This window comes from Rousettus aegyptiacus, unplaced genomic scaffold, assembly GCF_014176215.1.
Source record: "Rousettus aegyptiacus isolate mRouAeg1 unplaced genomic scaffold, mRouAeg1.p scaffold_m13_p_2, whole genome shotgun sequence".
In the NCBI taxonomy this organism is placed as follows: domain Eukaryota; kingdom Metazoa; phylum Chordata; class Mammalia; order Chiroptera; family Pteropodidae; genus Rousettus; species Rousettus aegyptiacus.
In genome coordinates, this window is record NW_023416295.1 from 76,918,739 (window position 1) to 76,933,654 (window position 14,916).

Sequence of the window (14,916 nt, forward strand, 5' to 3'; positions counted from 1 at the left end):
TAAGACACAAATCAGAGTTAAATGCCATAGAGCACCCAGATGCTTACAAGGCCATAGGTGCTGTCAGGCCAGGTCCGGAGCCACTGTCTTCAGACTGGGGTGCTCTTGCACCCATGTACATTTTGGAACAACCCTTGAGCCTTCTCTTACCTTACCGATTCTGGAACATCCTTTAATTCTTTCCTGGTTTCTCTCTCCCCAGAGGGGTGGTAAGTGTTTCAAAGTTAGCCAGTTTCACCCAAATTGACCCCTGGCATATATTTTCCCTCCTCCTAGAGAGATTGAGTCTCTCTCTAGGAACTGAACATAATTAAGTTGGTGTGGGGCTGGGATGCTACCTGCTTCTGGGAGCGCATTTATAAGGGTTGCTTAATCCAAGTTCAAGGCCCAAAGTATCCAGTGGAAGCTGGTCTTGTCTCTATATTGAAACGAGAGCAAGAACTGCTTACTTTCTTTCCAAAATATGGAATGTGTTACAGGAAAAGCGCTGACTAACAGTGACTTTCGGACTTTCTGACCTCATATAAATCATAGTTCACACCCAGTGAACAATTACATTTCCATTGATGAACTTGGCTCCCTGCGGATAACTAAGTTCTTTGTATCCAAGAGGTTTGTGCATCTGTATTTTATTGGCAGGTTGCCTTAACTTTTCTGTTTCTAACACACAGTCTCAGTTGCCACCTCTCACCCTTAGACTAATGATCCCTACACTTTGACATTATTTTTATCAAAATGGAGGTGGAAATATCTTTTTCAATGTATTTTCTATCACATTTTTCGATCACCAGATATCCACAGACTATTCTATGAGTTTCATAGCTGCTCAGGTCTACGATATGCATGGAGCCTAGAATAGCAAAGGTGCTCAATGAAGACTTGTTGATAAACCGTAAACTGCTCCATATAATGTTTAGCGAATGACTCAGTGAATGAGTTGGCAAAATCAATAACAAATTAAAAGATAATATTTTAAAAGATTAATGTATTGGTGTAGCCCTCAAGTTCACACGACATTTGCTAGACAATAATAAATTATTTTCTCTAGACTCCTAACACATTTTCCACCATTATTAAGTGATGCTAATTGCATATTGGAGGAAAAGGCAGGTATGATAACATGTACCTGCCATGTGGCTTGGAAGACGGGTGGCTGAGGAAGGAAAAGAAAGGAGAACAAGAAGAAAGGCAGCCAGGTTTTCTTATCCTTGGCCCTGATGACTTGCCTCTTCCTTTCACCGCTGTCCATTCAAGTCTGTGACTGGTATCCTAGGTTGGATCAAATCTGCACACTCTCTCGTATCTTTTAGGCCTCCTGCGACTTTTAAGTCTCCTTTAATTGGAATAAATCTCTGTGAACAATCAGCTTGTACATTCCTGGCACCATGTTGGCACAGAGGGCACTACTGAAGTATAAATATGGTCTCTCTGTCGAGGTGACTACAATCTGGTTGGGAGGTAAGAGTTACCTCCGAATGGCAAATATAAACACACAGTCCTTGCTGAGTATAATTAAATGCTAACTTGGGTGGTGCAGAAGGTATGGGTTAAAAGGGCTCAGAGGACAGGGGTCAATAGGGATGAAGTAGACAGGAAAATAATAATGTCATTTAGTTCAAAATATCCAGCTCTGCCTATAAACGTGTGTCATTTCTGCTTGGTTTGGTGGGTGGGAGCAGAGGAGGGCTGGCAGAATGGGCTGTAGGACCTTACCAATAAAAAGCACTTCTGAACTGTTTTATGTAATCCAGTTCTACCTAAGATTTTATTTAAAAAGTATCATGTTGCTAAAATAACATTCCAAGACCTCCTGATTATATTAACTGCACTTGTTTTCGTATAAAACAAGGAATTTGTCATTTTTATATTTCTTCAAAAGGTATTAGCCATGTCATTAAGTGATTTTTAACCTAACAACAGCATCTCGTGTGCGTGATCAATAGGACTCGTGTTATTATAATCAGTCAAAATAATGAATGATAACTAATACATTGAATGGTTATTCTTCTTTGTTAGTAGAAAGGCTATACAGAAAAAATAATTTCCCCACTAGTAGATTTTTAGGTTTAGCAACAGATTATTGTACTTGAAAAAGACTTAATCTGTTTTAAAGTAATTTCCCTGGATTGATATAAAATATAAAACTTAAAATGTCAGTGACAATAGAGCTGAGGGCTCTATTAATCTCCAAAGGTCTAATAGTCCAGAGTGAGTCCCTCAGGGTTTCTGAAGTCTCAGGGGAATTACAGAGTATTCTAATACTGGGTTTTCAGGACACAGTACTATTTCTCCACAGTGTAGTGAGGTTTGCCTGGAGTGAGAGAAAAGTGTGGTGCTTCCTTTCCTGGGAGAAAGACTAAATGTGCATCGTCATGCTGGCGTGGTGACCACTTTCCCCCTCTGTGTGGCCAGCTGGGGCAAGAGTGGTGCTTGCCCTGGATCTAGAGAAGCCCACAGGGGCAAAGCACAGGTTGCCGCATCTCCTGGAGCCTCCGCCTTGTGTATCTATCTAAAGGTGCTCTTTGCACCTGAGCAGGCAGCTGTCTTCCTGCTTTGCCCTTCCATGTTTGCCACTTCTGTCGACTTCCCAGAGCTATTTGGTTGGGGACAGACTGAAGAGGGCTGCCCACCCCACCCACCTCCCCAATCTGTAAGAAATCCTTTTCTAAGGGCCCTAGAGGACTTTTACCACAAACATGAGGTGTTTCTGGAGCTTAAACTATCAGGTGATCAGAGGAAAAATAGCCTCGGGGTGTGTGTGTGTGTGTGTGTGTGTGTGTGTGTGTGTGTGTGTGTGTGTGTGTGTGTGTGTGTGTGTGTGTGTGTGTGTGTCTGCGCAAGTGCTCATACTTTCAAAGGGGAGTGGACAGTTTTAATTAACCCCTGACCTGTCTCCCCTACCAGCATCCCCACTTTTGTCTTTTTGACTTAAGGAGATTTGTCAGCACAAAAGAAGGGTTTCTGGGGCTGCCTGAGTGCTCCAGTCAGCCCTGGGCTCTGCTGGCCATTTGGACAAATGCAGGGAGGGGTTCCAGAGCCCGGGAGTCTGTCCCCTGGGGACCCCACCTTGCCTCCTTCCTCCTCCTGAGGCATCCTACACCGTTATCAGCTTTTCCTCTCCCAATCCCAGGGGTGTTGTCAGGGACTGGTATGAGGCAATGGGGGCAGGGACTATTAGATGCCAGAGCCCCAGTGTGCTGCAGGAACCATGGGGAGCTGGCTGTTCTGCCATTTAGGGCGGGCTTTATGGAGAGTGCTAATCACGCAACAATCTGGGTCTCACACACTGGGAAAGTCAGTGGCTGTCCCCCATCCCCTTCCTTCCCTTAGTGCTATCACTGATTTTAATGGCCTCTTGGTATCTGATGGAAATCGGACTCAGGGTCTTTTTATTCAGACAATCACTGCTATGGGCCACAAAATGAGTTGGTTCTCAGTTTACAGACAGCCTTGTCCCTTGAAACCTCCCTCAGGCTCTGGTTTCAGGAGGACTCTGTTCTCAGGTTAAAAGGAATGCAACTTGCATCTTGTTTAATTAATTTACATAAATCTCTGAAGTAGCATCACTGGACCAGACTTGCACTCTAGAATTTAATGCTGTGCAAGGGAGTTGTGTAAAATCGAAGTCAGGAGAAGAATATGGTTCCCCCACCCCTCCCCTTTTCCCACCTCCTCTTGCCCAGTCCTTTATATTTGGGGCAAGCAAAGTAGTTAAAAATGTCAAACTCACAGTATGCACTGTCAACAACACAATGAGGAGGCTGAAATAGAATCCTCCAGTTTCATGGTGATACTTTATACTTACATTGGGCCTTTCATCAAAAGCCTTCCAGTGCCTTAGGGACATTAACCCTCGCTGTTCCTTCCTGGGCTGGGCTTGGAGCCTGAGCAGGTTGAGAAGGCTAATGTACTGGCAGTGGGGCGGAGTTCGGGTGGAGGGGATAGGACTCCATTTCCAGGACAGGTCCCAGGCAAGTTTTCATAGTCAAATTTACATTTTTTCCCTTCACCTCCTTTTTTAATAGGCATCTTCCATATCAGTCCTAGCCCCCTAAAATTCCTGGTATTCCAACAGTGCCAACAACTCAATAAATAGACTGCACATGTGTTGAGAGTACCAGCAAGCAGCCCTTTCTCCCTTACTCAAGGCAAAGACAGGTATAAGTTTGATGTATTGTGATGCATGTCAAAGCCATCATTATGGGAGTAATCTGCACTTTGTTGGACTTCGCACTATATGGTTTACTCCTGTTTTTTGTTTGACTCATGTATGGGGACTATCATCTGTAGAGATGAATGCCTGTAAATGTCTTTATCCGACTGTGTGTTGGGTCAGTCAGTGTGGCAACCATTTTGTCTTTTCCAAGTTACGCTCTGCACCAACTCTGCTTCAGATGTGATCTGTTGTTGGTAATGGTTACCAGGAACTTGCAAATTGCTCGCAGTGCTCTTCCTGAAGAACCTGGACAGAGCTACATGATCTTTATCAACATCTGACTATAGACAAGAGGATCATGTACTTCTCTTGTTATAACCAGTGCTTTTTCAAATATGCCTGAGGACCATCTGCATGAGAATGATGTGGACCACTTTCTAAACATGCAGATTCTCGGAGGCCCTAGAGACTGTACTCTCAAAGCCATGCTAATTCATTTGGGAAATTCTGATAGATTTCAGTGTTACACCTTCTAAAATCTCTTCTGCTTTCTGTTCCTGATCGCATTAACCGTTATGGGGAGTACTTGCTGGCTACAAGTTGTCTCTTAAGTCCTAGTAGAACCATTAGCTCCGTGAGGAGAAAATAGATATTGAGCAACGGAATACGCATTACTCTTAATGTAAGGGGAAACAGCTTATAACACTTTCAAATGGCTGCCAGTTAATATTTTTTCCTTCCTGCAATTTTATCTTGCCTACCTCCAAGGGTATGGGAAATTTATTCCACACTGATGCTCTGAGGCGGAGCCCTGTGAATCTGATTCCCATGGTCTCACACCTGTACATCTCCACAGTACATCTCCCTGAAGAGCTAAGCAGAGGGGTTATGTTACAGAAATGAGCGGAAGCCACACTAGTTTGAGATTCAGGTCCGAAGGTCTGTTGAATGTGCCCTGCCATATATCTTATACAGAAATCAGAAATGAGTACTTTAATGATGGCTACATGCTTCTCATTATGACTTACCATTATTCATGCTGGTTTACCAACTCTCTTCAACATTTCTAAACCTCCGAGGGATCTGAGCCTCCCTAGGGCACTGGAAGGTCAGGCAGGATTGAAATGGTAGATCTACCTTTTACCAAATTACTTAAGGAACATAGCTCTCTGGGCCTCAATTTATTTTGTAATAAAAGGGGAGTGAAAATAATATGTAACCCATTGGGTTATTTTAAAGGTAAGTTACATGAAACAATTAAAACTAATGGCACATATAAATGCTTAATAAATGGTAGTGGCTATATGTGTTTATCAGGGTAGGAGAGTAAGTCAGACACTGGAGGAAGAAGCTGTCCCAGTGACGATAGTCCTGATAAACCCCTAGCAAGATACGGTCATCCAGCAAGCACCTCTAAAGGACCTTTTAGCTGCATTTCAAACCTCGCAGATCTAATTACCATTTCTGATTTTAGGGATTTTTTCAGTTTAAAACAGAAAACACTTCAACATGAAGAATACAGTATGAGACCTTTTAAAAAATGAACAGGTAAGACATTCATACGCCTGTTACCACGTTGGCTGGCAGTCCTCCATTAGTGACGGCAGGCCTCATGGGGTGAGAGGAAGTTGTCTGAATAAAGGAGTAGAAGGCACTGAAAGAGGTGGGCCGAACATCTCAGCAGGTTGAGGTAATTTCGGCCACAGCATTAAAGATCACCTGGGTGGGGAAGACAGCACCCTTCCTTCACTTCACCTTGCCCTCGTTTTTAAGTCAAGGAAGTTTTAAGTCAAGTTAAATATATTTAGTACTCACTTGAAAAGTGTGACTTTATGACACCCAAGGAGCTTCAAATGTGCAATTAAACAGAATCCAGTCTAATATGTGGATCATAGCAATATGAAAACATTCAGGAAATATGGGCTCTGCTTTCCTTTTCTTGAAATTATTATGGACATAAGGTATCTTTTTACTTGGAAGTAAGACAAGACTCCAGTATGTTTTCTCCCGAGGAATGAAAACAGTGCTTTGAAAAACCTTTCTTACCTTGGGCTTTTTTTCCTTCCTAAAGATACATAGTATCTTATATCTGGCTTACGCCTGTAAGTTTCTACCATATAGGCCCCTTAGGTCATATATAGGAAAGACTGACCTAGGTTTCATGACATCATTCCAGGCCACTGACTTTCAAAGCCCCAAATCTTTCCTTAATAAAGCTTTGAAGACTTTTTATGGATTAGACTTACCTAACTTCCTACTGGACAGTTCCTTAATGTAAGACCAGCCATGACAAGGAGTTAGGAAACCTGCGCCCTTACAAGTTTTCTGACTTCCCCTCCAGTGCTTGCTAGCAACCATAGAACAGAACCAAAGTGGTTCATACTTGTCTTACCTTAAACTCCATTTGTCAAACAGCAGTTGCATAAGGGAAAGGTCAGCATTTTATGTTCTGAGCACTTTAATCATTTCTTAAGGTAGACACAATCTAAGAGGTTTTCACATCAGTCTTCAAAAGTAATGGAAAGGGGGTCAGTCAGTCGTTCAATTAGAAATGAAAACCCAGTGGCTGATTCCCTCTTCTTTATCTAATTCCATTCCCACATTCTGCTGTATCCTAGTAGAAACTCCACAAATACTCCTTCAGTCAGTAGATCTTTATTGAGCACATACTTACTATATGTCAGACATTTGTTGAAGGAATAGCTAGCTTCCTCCCTGTCACTTATTTTGCAAATTGTACAATCCTCTATTTTTATTGTTATTTTAATAACGAAAGTAGTACATGCTCATTGAAAAAAAAAGTCAAACCCCACAGAAACATACAAAAGTGAAAGTATCCCTGTCTTACTTCCCAAGGATAACCACTGTTAATAATTTGTATAATACCCCCCATCATATGTTATATTCTGTACTGCAGTTCGCTTTATTGGTTCAATAAGCAACTACATACTTCTTTCTGTATCAGTATATGCACAGTTACCTCATTTTTTTTCAACTCCTTCTAAGTTTTATATACTATACAGGTACCACAATTTGTATAATTTACCTTTTCTCATATTGATGAATATTTAAATGGTCTTTTTTTCTATTGGTTTACAAATAATGCTGCAAAGAATATTCTTGAACTTATATCCTCGGTCTCTTTTATGAGTATATTTTGAGATCATTCTGGAAAAGTGGAATTGCTGGGTCTAAAGGTTTGTACTTAATAAAATCTTTAAGTACTTCTAATTTGCTTTCCATACATATTGCGTTGATTGAGACCCATTAATAACATTTAAGCTACACATTGTTTTTAACTGATTCCTCCATGAAAGTGGCAGATTTTGGGGTCTTGATATCCTACCAAATCAATAATTGATCACTGCTCTTTGAGAAAATAATTTTGGGATCTGCAGTGAGCATTCGGTGCGAGTAATAAGATGTGAGGTCGTTTTCCAAGGTAAGGGAGAGTGCTTCATCTAAATATACACCCATTCCATGGGCTCTGCTACCCTTGTTCCTGCCTCCTCCCTCAGCGCCCTCCTCCCCCCATTTCTGTTTGAGATTCACTATGGCCTCGGATTCGGGTATAAACTAATAACACTTAGAACACAATGGTTACCCTTGAAGACCTTTCAAACTGAGTTGGGGAGACAGACACAGATGGCTAAAAAACAAGCTAAAAATACAAGTCAGTGTATAAAAAGCAGCAAATATATATAAATAGTCAGCTTCATTACAGCAGTTCAGAGGAAGGAAGGAAAACAGTTCAGAGTGTTGTAGCCCCAGGCAGAGATGGTGGATTTCTCTAGGTGGGGGCTGGGGTGGGTGGGGAGATAACTATAAAAATTCAAGTAAGAATCAGCTGACAGAGAAGAGAGTAATGAAAATAGGGGTGAAAGTGCCCACTTTTATCTTGCTGGTGGGAAGTAGGTGGAGTTTTTAGTAGTCCTTGAGATTATTAGAGATACTTGACAGAGGTGGCTTTTTTGTTTATTTTTGGCTCCATGCTGTTGGTCCAGGTAGGTCATTAACACTGTGAGAATCTGAAGAAAGACTTCTAGCACTCTTCTCAGTTTCCTTTATGATATTATGATTTCAGGGAGCTCTTCCTTCTACTTCAAGGTAAACTTTAGAGTATATCTAAAAAGAGTTGTAACCCAGCACACAGTCCTGGGTTATGTTAGACAGGTATATGTTAGACAGGTATATGTTAGACAGGTATACATATCACAGTAAAACTTGTCAGGCAATATAAGACATAACTAATATTCGTATATTTACGATCCATCAAATCCCAAAGCAGACTACAAACAGGCGGGTAAAGAACTCGATTTGGCTACTCTGGCATTTTAAACTTTTCCTTTCACCTCTTCAGTTTATTCAGCGTAAATTAGTGGAGGTGATCTCAGTTTTTTTTTTTTTTTTTCAGGAGAGAGTCTGACCTGAGAGAAACCAGGCTCTTGAAAATTTGAATCAATGGGGTTATTAACGCATGTATATCCGGAATCTACTCCAAGGTGCCGATTTTTGCTGCAGAAAAGATACTCTTGCTCCCCACCCCCTCCTTTCTTTTTGACAGTCAGTTAATAAAGACTCAACAATAAGCAGCTGCCAGTGATGTCATTTGGGACTTTGTCCACGGAGCTTGTATTTACAAGCTCGGAGCAACCGCGGAGACGCAGCGGAGGGAGCAAGCCTCCGCGAAATTGCTCCGAATTCTCTGCAGGACTCTGCTGCTGCTTTGGATGTTCAGGAAAACCGAATGTGTCCTCTTAGGGCGGCCTTTTAATGCTTCAAAAATAAACAGAGGATAAACTCGGGAGGAAAGTTTTAGCTGGAGAGAGTTGTTGCAGTTCCTGTGTCTGTCTCCAGGACTGTGATATGTGTTGACTGAAGAGCTAACTGCAAGTAAGACTGTTGGGATATATATTTTTTTAAACTCTTGTAATAGTTTGTCTTATTTATACAGCTTGCTTTCCTTTTAAAGTGAGATGATGATATTTATGTATTTCTACAGGCTCTCTCTCCGCTGCCACCACAAGTATGCATTTGTTCCTAGTAATTATAATGTGCCAAAGTTGCTGGTTAGATATAGAGGAGAGTCCTTGTCTCTGAAAACGGGGCACCAGGACAGAGATAATAGCTAGATAGTACTGAATTCCTAATCATTTGCCTCTGCAGGGAGGTTGGGATTTTTTTTTTTTTTTTTTAATAAAAAGCAACCAACCATACAAAAACTATTAGGTTGACCTAAGAATTTCTTAATAGAAAACTATAAAGGCTAATTTTTAATTCACTGGTGTGCAAGAAGGGGAAACCCACTTTTTGTCTTTGGTGTTTTCTGTGCTTTATAGATTTCTAATATGTGCTTGTTGTTTACAGTGCCTCGTTCTCTCCTGCTTACACCCTCTCCCCAAATACACGCACACACCCAAGCTCATTCATTCTTGGGGAATTTGAGAGTATAGAGAAATGTTTTAAAATTGAAACCACTTTGGAAACCATCTCTATCTGGATTTTTTCCCATTGAATATCTGGAGAAATGTTCACTCTTCAGACTTGTTTTCTTAGTTAGGAATCTGAATTAAAGTACTACTGAAAAATTCAAACTTTGACACTCAGCTAAGTCAGGACTCAAGATCCATATCGTCTCTTTCACCTTCCTCCTGTCTCTTTAAAACTGTCCAGATATTCTTTGAGGAATAGGAAAAGTGAGCTTCCTGTAGGACATGCTGGATGCAGGCTCCCTCATAGTACAGCCACACTGGACCACCTGGCCGCCTGGAAGTTCTGTCCTGTGAATTTACCTTTCTGTCGCATGCTTCAAGCTGCTCTGTTTGCTCCTCAGCATCTGCAGTTCAGTCTCTTGCAGCCAGTAGCGAGTCGTGGTTGATTCCTGCTATCTGGAACTGACAGCCCTGCTACACGTATTGGCAAGACTAGCTGGCCTGTTACCACCTGCATGCGAACCCCATGACTCAGTCCTGGAGACCTGGCCTGCTCCTCATTTCAGCTGCTCTGTCACCAGCCTAGTACAGCAGTGACAGCCCTTGCCGCCTTTCCCTTTTTCTCTGTTCTCAGAGAGTTGTAAGAACCCGGTGTCAGAAAGGTCCAAAAATATTCAACGGTTTTCCATGGAATTCTTAGGTGGGCAAACTCCCACATGTTTGTCACTCTGAAGTTTTCCATCAGAGCACATTCTGCTTTGATATGTTTTATGTATTAAAGCTCAGTGCTTTTTGTGAATTTTTATTTAAAATAAGAGGGGATTTACTGCTAAAGCAGTTTTCAAATTATTAGTCAAAACATCTTTTACAGAAGAAAACCCGAGGCACAAGGAGAGGAGATAATTTCTCCAGTCACCTGGCAAATCAGTGGCAGAGGTGCAACTGGAAACTAAGTCCCTGGGCTCCTGCGGCATGCGTTGCATGTTTTAGTTCCTACAGATTATAAAATAAGACCTAACCATGGTTCATTGGCCTCCTTATAAGAGCAGGACTGTGTGAAGGTGTACAGACCGCGGTGGTCTGGCAAAGAGAGAACATTCCTGTTTTGTCTTTGGCTCTGAGTATGTTTTCTAATGTCTCTGTTCTTCATTATTTTTACTAGAGGACCAAAGAGAACTCTGTGATTATTTTACAGCTGATGGCTAAAAAGCAATGGAAGTCTCGGTTCTCGCCGTTGAAATAGCACAGAAGGTGTTTGGAATCAGGTACAGGTTGAGAGACAGAAGGTGGTTCTCGGCTCTGACATTTTGTGCTTCTGCTTTTCTTTTCTGTCTCAGACTTCATATTGATTTTACCTGGGTTTTCTTCCTCCTCATTGGGGCCCCTCTTGTTGGTAGAAACTTCTCTTCACTTTCTTGTTGATTCCTCCTCCCCCTTTATTTTCTTCCTGCAGCGTGGACCTCAGATTCTAACATCAGCTGGATTCCACTCACACCCTACATTCCTTTTCTCTCTAGAATCTTCCTTGCCTCTGACACCCATGCCTATGAGATGCCTCTGTGGACTCTCTAGATTAAAGTGATGATTTTCTTCTTTGGACATTCGTGGCTTCTTGTGCTGACTTTTTCTGTGGGATTTAGAGCTCTTTGCCACAGTTATTCTATTGGAAACGGGCTATGTTTTAATAACTTCCTGTATCCATGGCACCTAGTACAGAGTAGTTGTTCAATGTATAATACTAAAGAAATGAATGAGTCTGTTGCTAATCTTAAATATCTCTTTGCCTGCATCAAGCACCCAGGCCTCTGCACTTGGCTGAAAAAAAGATCATGTAGGTGTGCTGAGTAGCTTTAAATTCTTCACTGTGGTTGAAGGACCTCAATGTCAGATTCCTCAGCATGCGAACAAGGCTGTGCCTGATCTGATGCCTGCCAACCTACACTGGCTCATCTCTCTCTACTCCCTGTATTTACTTGTATGTCTGTACAGAGGTTCCTGGCCTGAGAGCTGACCTGAATCTTCCGTGGAGGGTTGAGGGGCAGCATGGCATAGTGATTGAAGACATGGCCTAGAAACATACCGCAAGGGCTCAAGTCCTTCCACCACTTATTGGCTTTATGATCTTAGTTAATTCCCTTAACATTTTTGTTTCAATTTTTCATCTTAAAATGTAGGTAATAAAAGTGCTTATCTTATGGAGGCCTGGGGGAATGATTAAATAAATTATTATAGTTAAAACACTTAGCACAATACCAGGCATACATGAGTACTAATGGGTATTAGCTGTTGTCATTACTATTTACCTTGTAGATGCCCATGTCCCAACCCAGACTTAATGAATCAGCATCTGCCAGGTGAGAGTCAGATTCAAGCATAATTAAAGTTTCTCAGATAGTTTGGGTGAAAATTAGTGGCTTAGCCACCAGAGCTGCTACCTGTAAACCGAATGTGCTGGGCTCGTATGTTCTTTAGCACTGCTACACCTTTATGTTGCTGCCTGCGGCACCCCTTTTTCCATGCCATCGATCCTCTAGGCCTTTGCCAAATTTTTAATCGCATGCATTGTTCAGCACCTGGCACAGTGTGAGTTCCCAATAAAAGATTAAAAAAAATATATGAATATATGCTCGATGGGCCCTGTCAGAGAAAATTTAAACTGTGTTTTTCCCCATAATCAGTACTGAGTGATTACTGTTTATTGGGTGTACTTCTAAGTTCTTTGCAAGTGCTATCTCGTTATGATTATTTTACTGATTTTCCAGGCAAAGATACTGATGTTTGGAAAGGTGAAGTCATGTGCAATGGTCACATGGGTGGTAAGAGGGAGAGGTGAGATTTGAACCCTGAGAGCACACCTTTGGCCTTCCATTGTGCTGCTCTCTGGATGTGGAAGGCTGTTTTTCTCAGGAGCTTTGCCCATTATGAAACTTTGATTTTTCTTGTCTTCCCCCAAACTGATTGTACTCACAGAGTGGCAAATCAGATGAATACCTCTAGGTACCAGTCAGGTGAACTGGTGATTTATTTACATTTTTTATTCTTTCAGAGTTGTTTAAAGCCCATGCCCACTCCTTTGCTACTTTTGCTTTTCTTTTAATATCAGATATGAATTCGCTTGCAGATTAGCCTAAGTTTACAGCTCAAAATCAAGATTATTTGTATTCTTGGTATGGCTGATGGAAGGCTAAGTTCAGCTTGGTCAGGGGTAATCCAGGCGATTTAGGTGTAAAAGAAGTGGAAATAATAGTTGGCCTCTTGGTTGGTCCCTGGGAAAGTTTACCAAGAAAGGTGGTAATATTTTGTGATAGTAAATTTAAATAGCCAGAATGGTTGAGGCTGAACACTAACAAGTCATAGAACCAGTTAAACACAAGGTACTTGATAGCCTTATTTTTCTCTACTTCTTTAATTCTGCAAAGTTTAATGCCTTTGAAATTTTGGATTCCCAATTGCACTTTCTTTATAGATGAAATAATAAATTTCTCAGATTCATAGAACATTGCCCACAACATTTACTGTGCCCCAGTACATACTTGTCTAATGAAGTGTGTTGTGTTGATTTAGAAGCCTCGATTATACAAGGTACTTCCCAGTAGTTGCATAAATTAATCTGGTATTTTCAGGGCAAGAAACCAGATCTCTCCCCTTAGAAATAAACTTTCTGGTTTAGTGATTTTCTTGAGTAGAATTTGGATGTACCGTAGAAACCCAATGGACTGAGTTCAAGAGGAAAGTCCCAAACCCGTTTTGGAATATAATCTCAAATAATAATATAGCAGATAAAAAGTATAGTGTTGAAAGAGGAACTATTAGTTCTGAAATGTGGAAACAAGTGTTACTGTCAAGATGTATGTCTGAGAAGCTGCTCTGTTAAGAGCACTTGCTTCATTTGGCAAATCGAATCTAGAATGGAACACCGAGCCAGGTCAGCCCCAGAGATATGTCCCAAATGGTTTCCATTGTCAGTACTAACTTGTTTTTAGAAACTTTTAAACGATTAATACGTGCTCATACTTTAGAAAACCAAATGGTACTAAAATGTTTATATTAACATATAACTATATATTATATATAAATACATGTACATGTCATTCTGTATATATACTGAATGATAGTACTGAAATGTTTCTATATGTATAATGAAGAATTGCTGTCTGTCCCCTGAGCCACTCTTTCCTCCCCATTCCCCAGTCCTGCTCCTCAGAGGCTTTTTCTACCCTTCTAGATGCTCTTTCTTTGTTATTTCTAAAGAATGTTTTTATATCTATTTATAATATCTATTTCCTGTTATGGTAGATTATAATATATATATCACAATTGTTGATTAAATGTGTATTTAGTGGTGTTTATTATGTCATGATTATGAATAATGTTTACTGTTGATAGTCATTTATTGTTATTGTATTTCCATCCTTTTAAAAACATTTTTCCTGAAGTTAATAATTGCCTCATTTAAAAAATTTACTTAGTTTTCTAGGAACCTATAGTTAAAATTTCTCAGTTATTCCAACAGTCCTTTGACAAATGTGTCAAAGATAACTTTTAAAAAATTCTTCCTATACAAATAATGAAATTCTCAAGTCACCATATACTGTTTTTTTTTTGTCAGTTGTCAAGTGGAAGAAGTTAATTATTAGTTGTGCTATACCAGAAGTAGTTTAAAAGGCCTGCCTTCAACATTTCTTTTATTCTAATTATAATAATTTCCTTATATGTGGGTAAAAAGATAGAAGCCATATGGTTTATATGGGTAAATAACATTGATAATTTGGTTTTATGGTTCCATGAATGTTCGATACATTTTAATGTAAGAAATACCCTTTGTTTTTGAGTTCTGTTGACTTCATCAGGGAAGCAAATGATACTTCTTCATGTAATATTATGAAGAGGTAAATGAATGTCCCACTCAAAATGACATTTATTTATTCTTTTTCTCATTTTCTTCTCATTCATTCTTTCAGTCCAGATTTGTATAGTCAGGAATGTGAGATACTTTATTGCTGGGAGTGATTTAAAAAAAAAATAGTTTCCTTGAAACAATTTGAAAGAGGCTGTGTTTTTGGAGATTGCCAGTAGAGGGCCTTATTAAACTGAATAAACTTTCACGTATAGACCAATTGCAACAGTTACCTTTTTAAGGAAGCCATTGTTTTTACTTGATTAATAGCAGTTAAACTACCAAAATAATTTTTTTAAGTGAGTTATATTTCTTTCTAGCTGCAGAAATTAGAAGTCTTAACTTTTCATTTCCATTGTTTTCTTAGGGGAAAATTGGGGAATTCAGTTAGATCATTAATAACCCATCAACCAAACCAGAACTTTGGATAC

The 14,916-nt window shown here is 40.2% G+C and overlaps 1 protein-coding gene across 10 annotated transcripts in view; it reads left to right on the forward strand.

The window, feature by feature from the left end:
- Positions 1–14,916, forward strand: part of NCKAP5 (NCK associated protein 5) — a 909,219-nt gene that overhangs the window by 112,597 nt on the left and 781,706 nt on the right. For 7 of the 10 annotated variants that reach the window (XM_036235765.1, XM_036235763.1, XM_036235768.1 and 4 more), the window contains exon 2: positions 8,571–9,049. The exons of the other annotated variants lie outside the window; for them this stretch is intronic. The gene's annotated coding sequence lies outside the window, so the exon portion shown is untranslated. The remainder of the gene's footprint in view (positions 1–8,570; positions 9,050–14,916) is intronic. 10 annotated transcript variants of the gene reach the window in all.